Below are 15,295 nucleotides of genomic sequence, written 5' to 3' on the forward strand. Positions count from 1 at the left end.
GGACGGCCGAGTGTGGGTGACAGTGTGAGTGACGAAAGAATCGCAAAGATAAACACTGCCGAAAGGCAAGCGACCGCGAGAGCGAGAGTGAGAGAGAGAATGAGAGCGTACGCGCGAGCGAGAGAAGTGTAAAGGGCAATAGACGCCGAAATCGGTGTGGCAATGAACGTGTGCGAGAACCCAAATATAAGAAAACGAACGATAGAAGACAGGTTCAGAGTGTATTATGCGAGCGTGACGTATAGAGAAATTGCGAAATAAAAAAACCTGTGAGTGCACCGAGATTACGAGGGATAATTCTCTAAATCGACATCACGAAACCATATCCCTACATTATACGTACCCCTGAAATCCTACTCAGTTTCGAGAAAAAAATTCCTTACCGAAAATATAATTTCTGGCCAGAAATGTCTGCCCGAATTTTCATGCGAATCTTTAAAACGTCATAACTTCTGAACGGATTGGACGATTTTAATGTTTAAAAAAGCAAACTACGCGTATTTTGATGGAGAATATGTACAAATCGCAAAAATAATCGAAAAGTTGGTTCTTGTCCCCACAAAATGAGAAAAACCTCATAAAAATGGTCCAATTTTCAAATAGCCATAACTCCTACAATTGTGAATATATTTCAATGAAACTTTTTTCTGAAGTAGAGTTCATGGGTACCTACAGCAAAGTATTAGACAATTTTTCTGTGGGGCATCAAACAAAATTGCTAAAAATTAAAAACGAATTTTGGTGCCTAAATTTTTCGACGAAAATGAAAAGTTTTGAATCGTTCTAAAAAAATTATTTTCAGTTGTAGGGGTCAATTACAAGCATTTTTGTTCAACAGACATACCCCCGAAATTCTACCCACTTTCTAGAAAAAAATTCGAGAAGGTGTGAAATTTTTTGACGGAAGAAAAAAAATTTCAAATCGCTTTGGAAAAATTATTTTCAGTTGCGGTGGTCAATTACAATAATTTTCGGTGAATAGACGTACCCTCGAAATCTTGCACATTTTCGAGAAAAGAATTCAGTACAGTCGGAACTTTAAACGTTAATAACTGTTTAACGAAGCCTTCATCAACAAATTGGTATTCTTGATTTTCGTCTTATTTTGGCCTCTAGAATCCCCCATTAAAATTTTTCCCAGGGGTGGTGTTTGGAGGGCAGCTCCCGGTTAGAAGACTCGGAAATGAAATGGTGTTAACTCACAAACAAGATTTATTAATTATACATAACATGAATAAACGTCGTAGTCGCGGAAAGGTAAAACATGTCGTTATAAGAAGAAGAAACAACTGCAAACTCGTCGTCGCCAAACAGTCGCGCGTCGGTCCCGACGAGGCAACGACAGGGGCGTATGACTCGATTCGGGTCGCCCCCCGATGTGGAATCTTAACACTTCCCCTCGACGTGCACTAGGCATAAGTGCATAGTCGTATGATGTCCAAAGCGCGGGCTCCTTTGAAATAGAATCCCATGCTTCCCCGGAACATTCGTCGGCCGTGCTCCTATGGACAACAAAAATTTAATCCGAGCTTTTTCAAACAAGCCCAATGTTTTGATCCTGAGATCCCTTTAGTGAATACGTCAGCGGCCATGTCTTGAGATGGCAGATGCTGAAGTTTCATCCATCCTTCTGCCAGGACTTCTCGCACAAAATGATGTTTGACATCTATGTGCTTGCTCCTGTTGTGAAACACAGGATTTTCTGCCAATTTGATGGTCCCACAATTATCATCAAACATTTGCACAGATGCAAGCTCGTCGAACCCCAACTCGAACATGAAACGTCGAAGGTGGATGGCCTCCTTGGTTGCCTCAGCTAACGCCATGTACTCTGCCTCAGTTGTCGAAAGAGCCACCGTCCTCTGTTTCTTCGATTCCCAGGATATTGGTGATCCGCCTAATACAAAAGCAAATCCGGAGTAAGATCTCCTATCCTGTGAGTCGTTGGCCCAATCTGCATCGACGAAACCAGTCAAAGGTTCGAGCTTCCTATAATATCGAAGTCCCACGTCGGACGTACCCTTCAGGTACCGCAGCACGCGTTTTCCGGCGTTCCAATGACTCTCGTCGTGTCCAGAATTAAACTGGCTGAGATAACTCGCAGCATAAGCGATGTCGGGCCTTGAACAAACGGCCAGATACATCAACGAGCCCACTAGCTCTCGATATGGGTGTTTCGACGGTACAGGTGAAAGTTCCCCCTTGATCTTCTTCAATTTGGTGCCCAGGTCGATGGGAGTTTTCACAGGATTGCAGTCAACCATGCCGAATCTGGATAACAAGTCGTTGACGTATCCCTTCTGATTGATACTTATCCCATCCTGGTCCTTGCTGAATTCCATTCCTAGGAAATACTTGACCTTCCCTAGTTTCTTCATCTGAAAACACTTTGACAGATAAGTTTCAAGGTCGTTTACCTTCTTTTGATTTCGTGTAACGACTAAAATATCGTCCACATAAACGACAACGATGAAAATGTCCTCTCCTTTTCCTGAGTAAAACACGCAGGAATCTGCTGATGATTGAGAAAGCCCATAATGCTTTAATTTTTCGCTCAGTTTTATGTGCCATCGACGTCCCGCTTGTTTCAAGCCATAGATGGACTTCTTAAGCAAGCACACCTTGTCTCCGCTCGCCAGATCGCTCAACATCTGCTTCGCTTTCCTCAGGATGTCTCTGTTTCCGCTGTTGGTTCGGATTATTTCTTCCAAGACGTCTTCTGTGAAGTCTGGAACCTCCATCAGGACATCTTCTTCCAATTCGCCATTCAGGTAGGCAGTCTCTACGTCGAACTGAAAAATGTCCAAATCATACTGAGCAGCGAGAGATGTTATTAGTCGAATGGAGCCCACGCGCGCGACTGGGGCAAAGGTTTCCGAGAAATCGATGCCGGGTCTTTGTGAAAAACCACGAGCAACGATTCGGGCCTTCCTCCTGGCCAGAGTGCCGTCCGGATGATACTTGTTCGTCAGGACGGTGCGGCTGCCAATCACTTTCCGATCCTTAGGTCGTTGTACGAGCTTCCAGGTGTCGTTCTTCAACATGGAGATGAGTTCCGAAGCCATAGCACGAATCCATTCGCTCATATCGGGTCCGTTTAGCGCTTTCTTCAATGGTACTTCCATCAGAAAAACTTCTTCGGTATCACATACCTCGGCTTTGGTAGCCGTATGAAACAATTTTCGGGGTCTTCCCCTCAAACCCGTCCTTATGATCCGCGGACGTCCACGTGCTCGTCTAGGTGTTTCCTCTTGCTCGCCAGTTACGTCGTCGCCTGAATCGCTAGCACTCACTTCCCCCGATTCAACGTCGACGATCTCGTCTGGTTCTTGCTGACGAATCTGTCCTCTTTCCTCGTTTGAATCGTCATTCGGGAATAATACTACCTCGAGAAGTCCAGTAGGTTCAGATTTTCCTACTTCTCCGGATGTTGTCGACTTCTCTTGAACATCGACTCTCCTGTCTACAATGGAGTTTTCGTCCATGAAAATAACATCGCGTGTGATGTCGATTCTTCTTTCTTCTGGAACCCACACACGATAAGCTTTTGAGGTCTCCGAATATCCGACGAATATTCCTCTTCTTGAACGGGGTCTGAGCTTCCCCTGGTTCGGTGTCCTGTCACGAGAATACACGTCGCAACCAAAAATCCGTAGATGACGTACGTCTGGAACTCGCCCTGTCCACTTTTCAAATGGTGTTGTGCCTCCGAGGCTGGCAGACGGGCATCGGTTGCGTATATAATTTGCCGTGTTTGCGGCTTCCCCCCAAAAACCATCTGGTAACGACGATTGCAACAACAGACATCGCGTCATGTCCAAAATCGTCCTATTCTTCCTTTCGGCTAGTCCATTCTGTTCGGGGGTGTAAGTGACGCTGAGTCGTCGCTTAATACCGGCTTCGTTCAAGAACTTGTCAAACGCGGTATTCACGTATTCGCGTCCATTATCGGATTGCAAATACTTAATCCTTTTTCCGGTTACATTCTCGGCATACGTTTTAAAATCTTTAAAACTATCGAAAACTTGATCTTTCGACTTGATCATACGGATCTCACACCATCGAGAAAAGTCGTCAATAAAAGTCACAAAATACGCGGCACCGCCATTCGATCTCACGCGAAAAGGGCCGCATACGTCAGAATGAACGATCTCTAATAAACTAGAACTCCGTTCTGATGACTTTGTAAAAGGTAACCGAGACATTTTTCCGCGAATACATATATCGCACTTTAAATTACCAGATCTTTTAATGTCTATTCCGTGTACTTTACCGTCTCTAGCACACTTTTCAAGATCTTTAAAGTTTAAATGTCCCATCTTCCGATGCCATACCTCAGCTGATGCCACGAACGATCGATAAATCGGGCTGGTGCGAGTGGCCGTACGACACTGAGGTGCCGATTCCCTTACAATGTAAAGACCGTTTACGCGAGGTGCCCGTAGAACAGTTTTTCGGTTGCCGTCTACCACCGTCGCCACGTGTTTTTCAAACACGACACTGTAACCTTTATCCGTAATTTTACTTACTGATAATAAATTGCTACGTAAGTCCCGGACATGTAGCGTATCATTCAAAGTAACTAAGTCTGTTTTTCCATTTACCACTGTGTTCATAGAAACAGTTCCGCGCGCTGCAACTTCCGTCGATGCACTATTCGCGAGATTTAGTTTTCCGGGAAACATTTTAACCCCATTCGCGAATTTCTCTCGATTTTTGCACATGTGTGCCGTGCACCCACTGTCCAGGCACCAAGTATCACTTCTATTTTCTTCCACACTGTACGCCTCTTGGGTCTTCAATGAGACAAAGAAGCCGGTTTTCGCCTGTTCGACGTTCTTCGGTAGCTGTTTACACTCGCTCACTTTGTGTCCGAATTTGTGACATCGAAAGCACTTAACTTTTCTCTTATGATCGCTTTTCGATTCACTGTTTCCTCTTGCGTTCGCGCCTGTATATCTATTTGTCCTTTTCGCAAAGAGTACGTTCGTTTCGACATTGCGCTCGTCCTTTTTTCGAGCGTCGCTCTCTTCCACGATTTTTACTCGAAGGTCCTCTGGTGGCGGTAAGTTGTCTCTCGATTCAATTGCGCATCGGAAATTTTCAAAGCTCATTGGTAAACTATAGAGCAACATTATCGACAGTTGGTCTTGATCCAGGATTACCCCCATATCGGTCAATTTATCCAACGTGTCGAAAAAATCCCTGAGGTGATCTCGAATGTCACCATTTTCCTCCATGCGATGCAGCATAAGACGTTTCAGCAGCGTGGCTTTCCGAGCCGGACCTTTTGATTGATACGTCTTTTGTAAACGTAGCCAAACATCTCGGGAAGTGACGCATTCCTTCACCTGCTTTAATTCTCTCGGGCTGATTCCAAGGATGATGTCGGACTTTGCCTTGCGATCTTCCTTCTCCCATTTCTTTACCACTTCGATTGATGCCGCGTTCCCCTCTATAAGTTCCGGCTTTTTCGTTTCGCCGTTGACATAATCCCACATTTCGTTCTTTATTAATAACGATTCCATATGGATCTTCCAAGTATCGTAATTATCTTTCGTCAAAGACTCGATTTTAACCGACGTCGTCGTCATCTTGGAAAAAAAAAATGTCGCACGAACTCAGGAGACGCACAATCACGACACTCGCGTTATTTGCCGATGTTACACTTCTTTCGATTTCCTATCTGGGCCCATAACCTGTTTGGAGGGCAGCTCCCGGTTAGAAGACTCGGAAATGAAATGGTGTTAACTCACAAACAAGATTTATTAATTATACATAACATGAATAAACGTCGTAGTCGCGGAAAGGTAAAACATGTCGTTATAAGAAGAAGAAACAACTGCAAACTCGTCGTCGCCAAACAGTCGCGCGTCGGTCCCGACGAGGCAACGACAGGGGCGTATGACTCGATTCGGGTCGCCCCCCGATGTGGAATCTTAACAGGTGGCCGAACACCCTATATAATATTGAAATACGCAAAATTGTAAAAGGCAAACATACTATGTGATATATCAATGGATTCAGAAAAGAAATTGTGTTCTTTTTTGTTATTATGTAAATTGTGATTTCTTTTAAAATAATGTTATAAACAAATTTTTTGTTATAAACAAATTATTTTTTACAAAATTGATGACCAGAATTTACATGTGCATAAGAAACCATGAAACTTTTCCTTAAGAAGTTTTCTTCTATCTATAATAGTTTTTGAGATAGCCCCCTAAATATGAAAACGGGCCGATATAAAAAAATACGTATATCTTATTTTTCGGCCTTTTAAAACATATCCAAAATTCAAAACAATCGGAGGCGGACACCTGAAAAACCTTCCTTTAAGTAGTGGACAGATCAAATTAAACAATAGTAAGATCATTTTACTAAAAACCAGACTAGGTTTGATAGTTACCGGCGAATCAGATCTACAACCATCTTACAAGACCACAGTAGTAAATTCCTTTCATCTAACATCATCGTTAGACAAAACACTAAACAAATTCTGGGAAGTAGAAGAATTCGCGGATAAGGTATACAGCAGAAGAAGAAAGGGCCGCGGAAAATTCATTTGAACAGGACACCGTCCGAGAAAATGATGGGCGGTATTGCTTAAGATTATCCTTTAACGAATGCAAACAACTGTTAGGGAGTTCGCGCGATACAGCATTGAAAAGATTCTACGCCTTAGAACGTAAACTACATTCAGATCAAGAATTATTAACAGCATATCGGGAGTTTTTAAAAAAATACGAACAATTAGGACATATGACACAGGTCAACACAGACAATTCTGCCGAGGGTTTCTACCTACCGCACCACGCGGTAATAAAAGAGTCCAGCAAGACCACTAAGATACGCATAGTATTCGACGCCTCGGTGAAAACATCGACAGGTATAGCACTAAATGATGCATTATTAAATGGGCCCATCCTACAAGATACCCTATACAAAATTTTACTCAGATTTCGTTTGCATGCATACGTTTTAACAGCAGATATCGAAAAAATGTTCCGTCAGGTTAGAATACATGCGGACGACAGGAAATATCAAAGAATTTTGTGGTGCGATTCGAGGGAACAAACAATCAAAACATACGAATTAAACACAGTAACATACGGAACCACGTCAGCTCCATTTTTAGCCGTGCGTTGTTTACAACAGTTAGCAGTTGATGAGCAAGATAATTTTCCCATCGCGGCAGCGATATTCAAATCAGATTTCTATGTAAATGATTTGCTCACCGGAGCACCTACACGTGAACAAGCATTATCAATTCGCAGAGAAACCATAGAGTTAGCAAGGATAGGCGGGTTTAATTTAAGACAGTGGGCATCAAACGAGGAGAGTTTGATCGAAGATTTAACACTAAACAATCAAGAGCGCACTCTATCCTTAGACACAGACGAAACTAGGAAGGCACTAGGTATTGGTTGGAACCCAAGGGCAGACGAACTACGATACAATATAAAACTGACCGATGGCAATCCACGACCTACGAAACGGACAATACTATCACAGATAGCACAATTATTCGACCCGTTAGGGTTATTAGGACCGGTTATATAGTCCGCGCAAAAATTATCATGCAACTATTGTGGAAGGCTGACCTAGGCTGGGATGAGTCCGTACCCCAATCTATCCATACCATGTGGCTGGAATTTATTCAAGAGCTACCACTCTTGAATGAATTCTCGACGCCGCGAAAAACTATCATTTACAACCCAGTAGAAATACAGATGCATGGATTCTGTGACGCTAGTGAAGCGGCTTATGGCGCGTGTATTTACTTGAGATCAACTAATAATCAAGAAGAATGCAAAGTTAGTTTGTTATGCGCAAAATCAAGGGTTGCCCCGATAAAAACACTATCATTGCCTCGCTTAGAGTTGTGCGCCGCTAAGTTATTATCAAATTTAATCAAAGAAACACTTAATGCAATGACTCACCTCAGAATTAAAGGGATCGTGTTATGGTTGGACTCAACGATAACGTTAAATTGGATTAGAACTCCACCGCATCTGTTAAAAACATTTGTCGCCAATAGGGTAAACGAAATCCAAGAACAAACAAATATTAAAAATTGGCGTCATATTTCTAGTGTCAAAAATCTGGCAGATTTCATATCCAGGGGACAGACACCCCTACCTTTTTTTAATAACCTAAGGTGGTTAAAGGGGCCGCAGTGGCTTTCACAGGCCGAACGGACCTGGCCATTTATTACAATACCTCCCATAGAAATACCAGAAACTCGTAGCTTCAAGGTTTTAATATCAAGAATTCATACAACGGATTTCGTTAATAGATTTTTAGCAATAAATAAACTCAACAGGATACTAGAATATATATTACGTTTCTATAATAATTGCAAGAATAAAAACAGAGTTGCGGGCGAATTAACAAATTTCGAGATTTCTAATGCATGTATACATATAATAAAATTAACACAAGCACAAGAATTTACCCAGGAATTAAGGGATTTGAAAGAAGGTAGAGAACTAAATAAGACAAGCAAATTATTCAACTTGACACCATTCATTGACGAGAAGGGTTTAATTCGAGTCGGCGACCGATTAAAACACGCGTCCATAAATCATTCATACAAACACCCGATTTTATTGCCGCGCAACAATCACATTACAAAATTAATAGTTAAACACGAACATTTAAAACATTGATACGCGGGCATACAAGCAATTCTAAACGCAGTTAGACAACGATATTGGCCAATAAATGGCAAAAATCTCACACGTAGAATAATTCATACCTGCGTAAATTGCTTTAAAGCCAATCCCAAGCTATTACAGTATGTTACGGGAAATCTACCGAAGGACCGTGTGACACAAACACGGCCATTCGAAAACACCGGGGTCGATTATTGCGGACCATTCTTTTTAAAGGAGCGAAAACATAGAAATGTGAAAAAAATTAAGGGTTACGTAGTAGTATTTGTATGCTTTGCCACAAAGGCTGCTCATCTAGAATTAGTGACTGATTTGACCACAGAAGCATGTATACCCGCAATAAAACGATTTTTCGCGAGAAGGGGAAAATCCTGAACCTTATACTCCGACAACGGGAGCAATTTCATAGGCGCGAACAACGAAATTATTGAAATAACTGCATTCTTAAACTCGAACGACCATAAAGGAAAAGTAAAACAATTCTTGAGCAATGAAGGTGCCAACTGGTCGTTCTCTCCGCCCCGTTCGCCCCATTTCGGGGGTCTATGGGAAGCCGCAGTAAAGGCCTTTAAAAAACATTTAAAGGCTACTATAAGCGAAGCACTGTTCACATATGAACAAATGAATAGCATAATAATCGAGATCGAGGCAATCCTGAATTCCCGACCTGTTTCGGCCGCGAAGCACTATGCCCACTTGCTATGTGCTGCGCGGACCGTGCGTATGACAACAGCCCCTTGCTGTGTTTCCTTAACCGTGGCGCGAAGGACCACCCAACTGATGTCGGGAAATTGCCGATACCCTTGACTCCCGTTGATTCAAGGAGAGCCCGTTGCTACTTTTATTTGCGCTAGAGTATTGCCGAGAGTCGATTCGAGGTGTAAGCTCGATCAAAACGAAAAACCAAAACGAATCTCAAAACGAATCTAAACTAAAGTTCTAAAGTTACTCTTAACCTAAGCTCGGTATCCCCTACCAAGGTGACGAAAACGCGTAGCGTTTACCGGTGGGAGGATTGGTTAAATCAATCCTCAAAATCGTCACCTTGGCAGGGCGTTTCTTAACCTTTGCAACATTCCCGCCCACCCTGCTAATCAGTGCCCTGGTACACTATGTAAGAGTGAGCGAGAACGTTGCCTTTTTTATAAATAATTTGGGGAAAGCCAGAGTCCCCAAGACCCCGGTGGTCTGCAGCTGTGCGCTACCGCGTGTTTACAATACGTCAATCGATATTGAGGCAAGGAAGAGCTCCAAGGATTCCAAGTCCCGCGTGGAGTTTGGAGTTTCCTTAATGACCGTAACGTACTTTATCAAGCAAAAATGTCTCGAAGGCCTAATCCTCAAAAATAGCGGAGAAGTCACGTCCGTATCATAAACCCCGCGATGTCAAGGCTCCTTAAGAATCCTTAACACGACCATTAACACCCATATCCTCTGATCCTAATGACTACATAGCTCTAACACCCGCGCACTTCCTAATTGGTGATTCGTTACAAACCTTACCGGAATATGAATGGACAAATGTACCCACGAATAGGCTGTCATTGTGGCAGCACGCTCAAAGGATTAAGCAACATTTCTGGAATAGATGGCATCGAGAGTACTTGCACGAACTCCACATCCGATGTAAATGGCATACTGGCAACAATAAAAATATCAAGGTAGGGATGCTGGTCCTGGTGAAAGAGAACAATCTACCACCGTTGCAGTGGAGATTAGGTAGTGTCTTGGAGATGCATCCAGAAAACGACCACATAACTCATGTAGTGCCAATAAGAACACCGTTAGGAATGTATAAACGAAGTGTGATGTTACGAGCCAGGGCCGTGCAGCGCGCGTACCCTGCGAGTGCGAGAGAGAATATGGAATATGGTATCAATTTGTTAGTTAGGTACACGGACGAACCCCGTGCGAAATCGGGGAGCCGCTACGATAGTTGATAACGAGGACGAACCTGATGCGAAATCAGGGAGCCTCTGGGATGGAGTCACGTACGGACGAACCTGATGCGAAACCAGGGAGCTGTAGGAGGGTGAAACGTCGTGAACGAACCCGGTGCGGGAGTCACTAGGGTTGTTGATAACGACGCAGACGAACCCAATGCGAAATCGGGGAACTGCTAGGAGGTTGGAAGACGAGCAGACGAACTCGATGCGTAATCGAAGAGCTGCTGGGAGATCGGATAAATTACAAACGAACCTGATGCGAAATCCGGGAGTTGTAGGATGCGGACGAACCTGATGCGTAATCAGGGAGCCGCTAGGATGGTAATAGATTGCGTGGACGAACTCGATGCGAAATCGAGGAGCCACTAGGTTGTAAGAATTTGTATTTGGATTTAGGATATGTTAATTGGACTCGTAACTTTGAATTATTAAATATAATATAACCCGAGCGGTAAGGTTATATTATTATGTGAACGTTTAACTAATAATAATCGCTTTATATAATTATGGGTTAAAGAAGTTGGATAACTCTGATTTAATAACAAAAGTAGCTATATTCTTAAATCAACAAATAAAATACAAGTGTTTCGTGTATCTTATGTCGCGATCAAAGAATGATTATATTTACCTAAAATGACCTTGCACGGTGTTGACGCACTGGCGATGCGGGGGTATGTCAGTTGGAAATAAAGGCCGCAATAGAATTTATGCCGGTTCACGGATTCTATATGGTTTAATATTGATACGAAAGGGTACGGTAGCCCGATCTCACAAGATACAACTGACTATCAAATCGTATACGCGTGACAAGAGACGTGACGTTAACTCTAACGTGACGGTACGATTATGATCCCCCGAGTAAGAAAATCAAGGGGTTTATATACCCAAAAATCCGTGGGGGAGGATTCAAATGCACGTTAGACATTACCATATTTGGTAATCTCCGAATTGCGTTAGTCACCGAGCAGCTGCATCTCGTGAGAACTGACTCTACATTCCAAAGGGTAGATAAGTAGCAGGGCGTTTTCCTAATGCACGCAAGTGGTACAGAAAAATTGGGGAACGAAACGGTCGGCATACGTAACAGTGAAAAGACTTGCGCCACTACCAATCGACTGTATATAACAAATGCACAGTACATGATAGTATAACTTAGTCATAAGGATTAGTTTAGATTCAGAACTGTTAAAAAGCTGATGCTTTTAACTACGAAGTCCGGATAGAGGGATCGGATTTTTATTGTGGGAAGTGATTGGGAACGTAAGATTTTCTTTTTCAAAAAAAACTGTTTATTATAAAAATAAAAATAAAATAAACAATCAGAAATGGCGGCAATTCTTATTTAATCGTTTCCAATGATTTCCTGGTCGGAACCGACACGTTGAGGTAAGCCAAGGTTCTGTGAACCTATATTCGCCGCGTGTGTGTCCTCACGCTCCTGGCTTCGATATTCGAATGTATAGGAGCGGAGAATTTCGCTCACTCGTAATATACGAGCTCGCAAGTGGACTGTATTTGATTTTTGGCGTGAAAAGAATTAAATTTACTTTCGACGCCGAACTGAGTCGATTGTCTAGTGGACGGGGATGCAAGTGGAGGTTGTAAGGCTCCAAATGCACTGATCCCGTGAGTATGCCCACGGAGTCTGTGCGTCGAGTCGCACTGCAGTACAACGGCACGACCGTCGATCTGCGGCTTCTCTTTAACGTTCCAACAGATGACTTGTTGGTCGAGAGTTGCACTGCGAAGCCCGACTGCACGTGGTTCACTGCACGAATGCACCACTCGATGTGATTCGTGACAGTATTTGAATTCGTGACAGTATTTGAACTACGTGGGGGCCTGACCCGCGACTCCTTAACCTCTCCGCACAGGTGCTCCTCTAAACGTTACACCGGCGGGGTCTGTAGAGGTAAGGAATCGAAGACCGAACGTCAAGCGTCCGAAGTGGACGCTGACCTGACTCCAGTGAGCCCACCTGGAGGTTCACCACGTAGGTGCCTCCCTTCGGTGTCTCCTAAGCCGAACGACAATCACAGAGAAGTTTGAACGGTATCCGCCCACTTCGCTGTGTTTCAAACGTTTGTAGCGACCATTGTATAGCCACTACGCCCTTGCCAGAGTATGAATGGTAATGGAATGCAAGGCTAGTTTTAAGCTTTCTATTTTTCCATTTTCCCAGGGTCTCGTGCGAGCCTGGTCGTCCTGTAAACACTTGGCGACCAGAGCCATACGAGGCGCTTGTTTTCCTTCAAGGTTTCGCCTGGGCCTCGGACCACCCCGATCCGGGCCCGGCGAGCCTCTTGACTTTTATTACCCTCTTTCACTCGCTAAACTTTTCCTACGCTAAATATTTTTCAGTTTCGTTTTTCCATCTTTCTGTCCTATCTCTTTTTCTCTCCCTTTGTCTATTAGGGTAAGGGATGTATATAGGGAGTAGATTTTAAGAAAAGAAAAGCAGTCTGTTAGAGACGTTGTCGTTACGCAGTCCGTTAGACTCCGCGACGCTGTCTGGTAAAGACGCGTCGTTGCAATTTATATTCACAGTCAGTATTGACTTAACCTACGTGTGGTTGCATATGCCCCCACATCACCATCACGCGCGTGTTGATAATAAATAATAAAAATTGTGGGGTAGTCTGGTTGAGTGATCATTTTACCTCCTAGCCCCCTCACGTTTATACGCTTGAAACGACAAAATAATACTGCACGAGGGGGGTCGAACACCTTATTGGTGTATTCTCGAACCCTCCAAACTAGACAGTAAATGGGAATTGAGCTCGTTTGGCAATTTCCCGAACGAAACTCCTGTATGCTCTTATTCGAATCGAAAGTCGACTCGTTTGATAAGCAAAGTCTAAATTAATTGATGCTAATTTGAGTTTCAATGAATTCTTAGATGTGCAAGGTCAATCAGAGGACCCGTACCAGACTGAACATCGGCTCGTTGCACCCTTTATTTAATAATCGTCTACTAGCTGTATCTCAAGAGTTTCACTCTCAAGATTTGCTCGAAATCTGTTCGGACACGATCGGGAGCCGATGTGTCGTCTTCAGAAGTCGTTGTGAGACTGTGCGGATTGACAGCCGAAGACGTCGCCGTGGTACTCTAATTAATCATTCCGCGGCGCTGTCTAAATTTCGGCAGTCTATCTTTGTCTAATTATTTGCGCGCTACTCTCTCACGATACTGACGTCATCAACATCGTTGGCACACTCGAATCGAAGGTAATGAGCCGTTACCGATGCCAGAAAAGCTAGTAATACACGCGTTTTTCTATCACTGCTTGCTGTACAAATCCTATTAGAGATAGTCTCCTTCGAATTGTACGTTAACAGGATTAACGGTAATTGCGGCCGAGAATAATCGCTCGGCATTATGCAACCTTTAAACAAGAACAATTGTAGATCAAACCCACTATACGTAATTTTTATAGAATTATCAATACCTCATAATGTTATAGTATTAAGTATTCAGTTTTGCCTGCAATGCAATTGTTCGCTGTTTCTAGGCTTTCACGTCTTTTGAACATGACCGTTCAAGGGGGCCGGCATGTCGCGTTGCGAGCCCTCCGTTACGACTGCCAAACAACAAACGGTCCCAAACTCGCAAATAGCCTTTTACAACCATCATATACCAAAATTTGTTCGTTCCATATCTCCGTACCAGATGTCAAGCAGTTGCGCGTCGAACCCGTTTACGAACGTTTTTTCCAGCAATTAGGATACAATAGCACTTCCGCGCGACCACCGACACATCCCAAAACCCACACCACCCCTTTTCGTAGGGACTGGCCGTTCCCACCTTACAAAGTCACCAATCAGCATTTTTGTACATTAATAACCGCCCCATTAGAATCGTATAAAAAGCGATGCTCACGCAGAACTCTAAGGACTTCAACAAGAAAATTTCGTTCCTCAAAAAGCAAAGCAGTATACATTTATTTCGAATCACCACACTGCCTATACAACATAACCTTAAATACAGTCCACTATCAACGTAAAATAGTCACACAAAGTTTAACTTTCCGAACATCGTCGGTGGAAAACATGTACACGACAACTATGTGGGCCAAATAAAACACGCACGCTGTTGCTGGGTGGCGTGTCTTCTTATTTCATACGGAACCTCGCGACTCTCTCCGTTATGCAACTAACGCGTTTCGCATTTTCGATCGCCTTGTGGCGCTGCTTCGCTGCGATGGGGGGGCTGCTCGAGTGAGTTCTGTAGGACGAACGGAAAAGGAAAGGAGGGGGCGCGCGTTCGTCCGGGCCTGCTAGTGGACTCATCAGTAAGGCTTTCTAGCAGGCCCTGCCTCAGACGACGGGATATTGGGAAGTCGTTCGAGGAGTGTATATACAGGGTGTCCCGTAAATAGTGTAGGAGCCGGAAATGTGGGGTAGCTGAGACGATTCTGAACAACAATTTCCTTTGCAAAAATGTCGGATGGAGCTTCGTTTTTGAATTATTAACGAAAAACACTGACGAATCACGGCGCGTGCCTGCCGCGCGCTCAGGGCCGTCCGAACTAAGAGAGCCACCGTGTCGGGTAGGTAGCAAGATGTGCATCGGAGATACGTCGAGGAACGAATACAAATAATTAAAAATACTACCACTGCAACTGTTACCTCTGCAGATTGGATAAATCAGTCAGATAAATCGAATTTATTAAT

Source organism: Colletes latitarsis, chromosome 14 (assembly GCF_051014445.1).
Source record: "Colletes latitarsis isolate SP2378_abdomen chromosome 14, iyColLati1, whole genome shotgun sequence".
Taxonomy (NCBI): domain Eukaryota; kingdom Metazoa; phylum Arthropoda; class Insecta; order Hymenoptera; family Colletidae; genus Colletes; species Colletes latitarsis.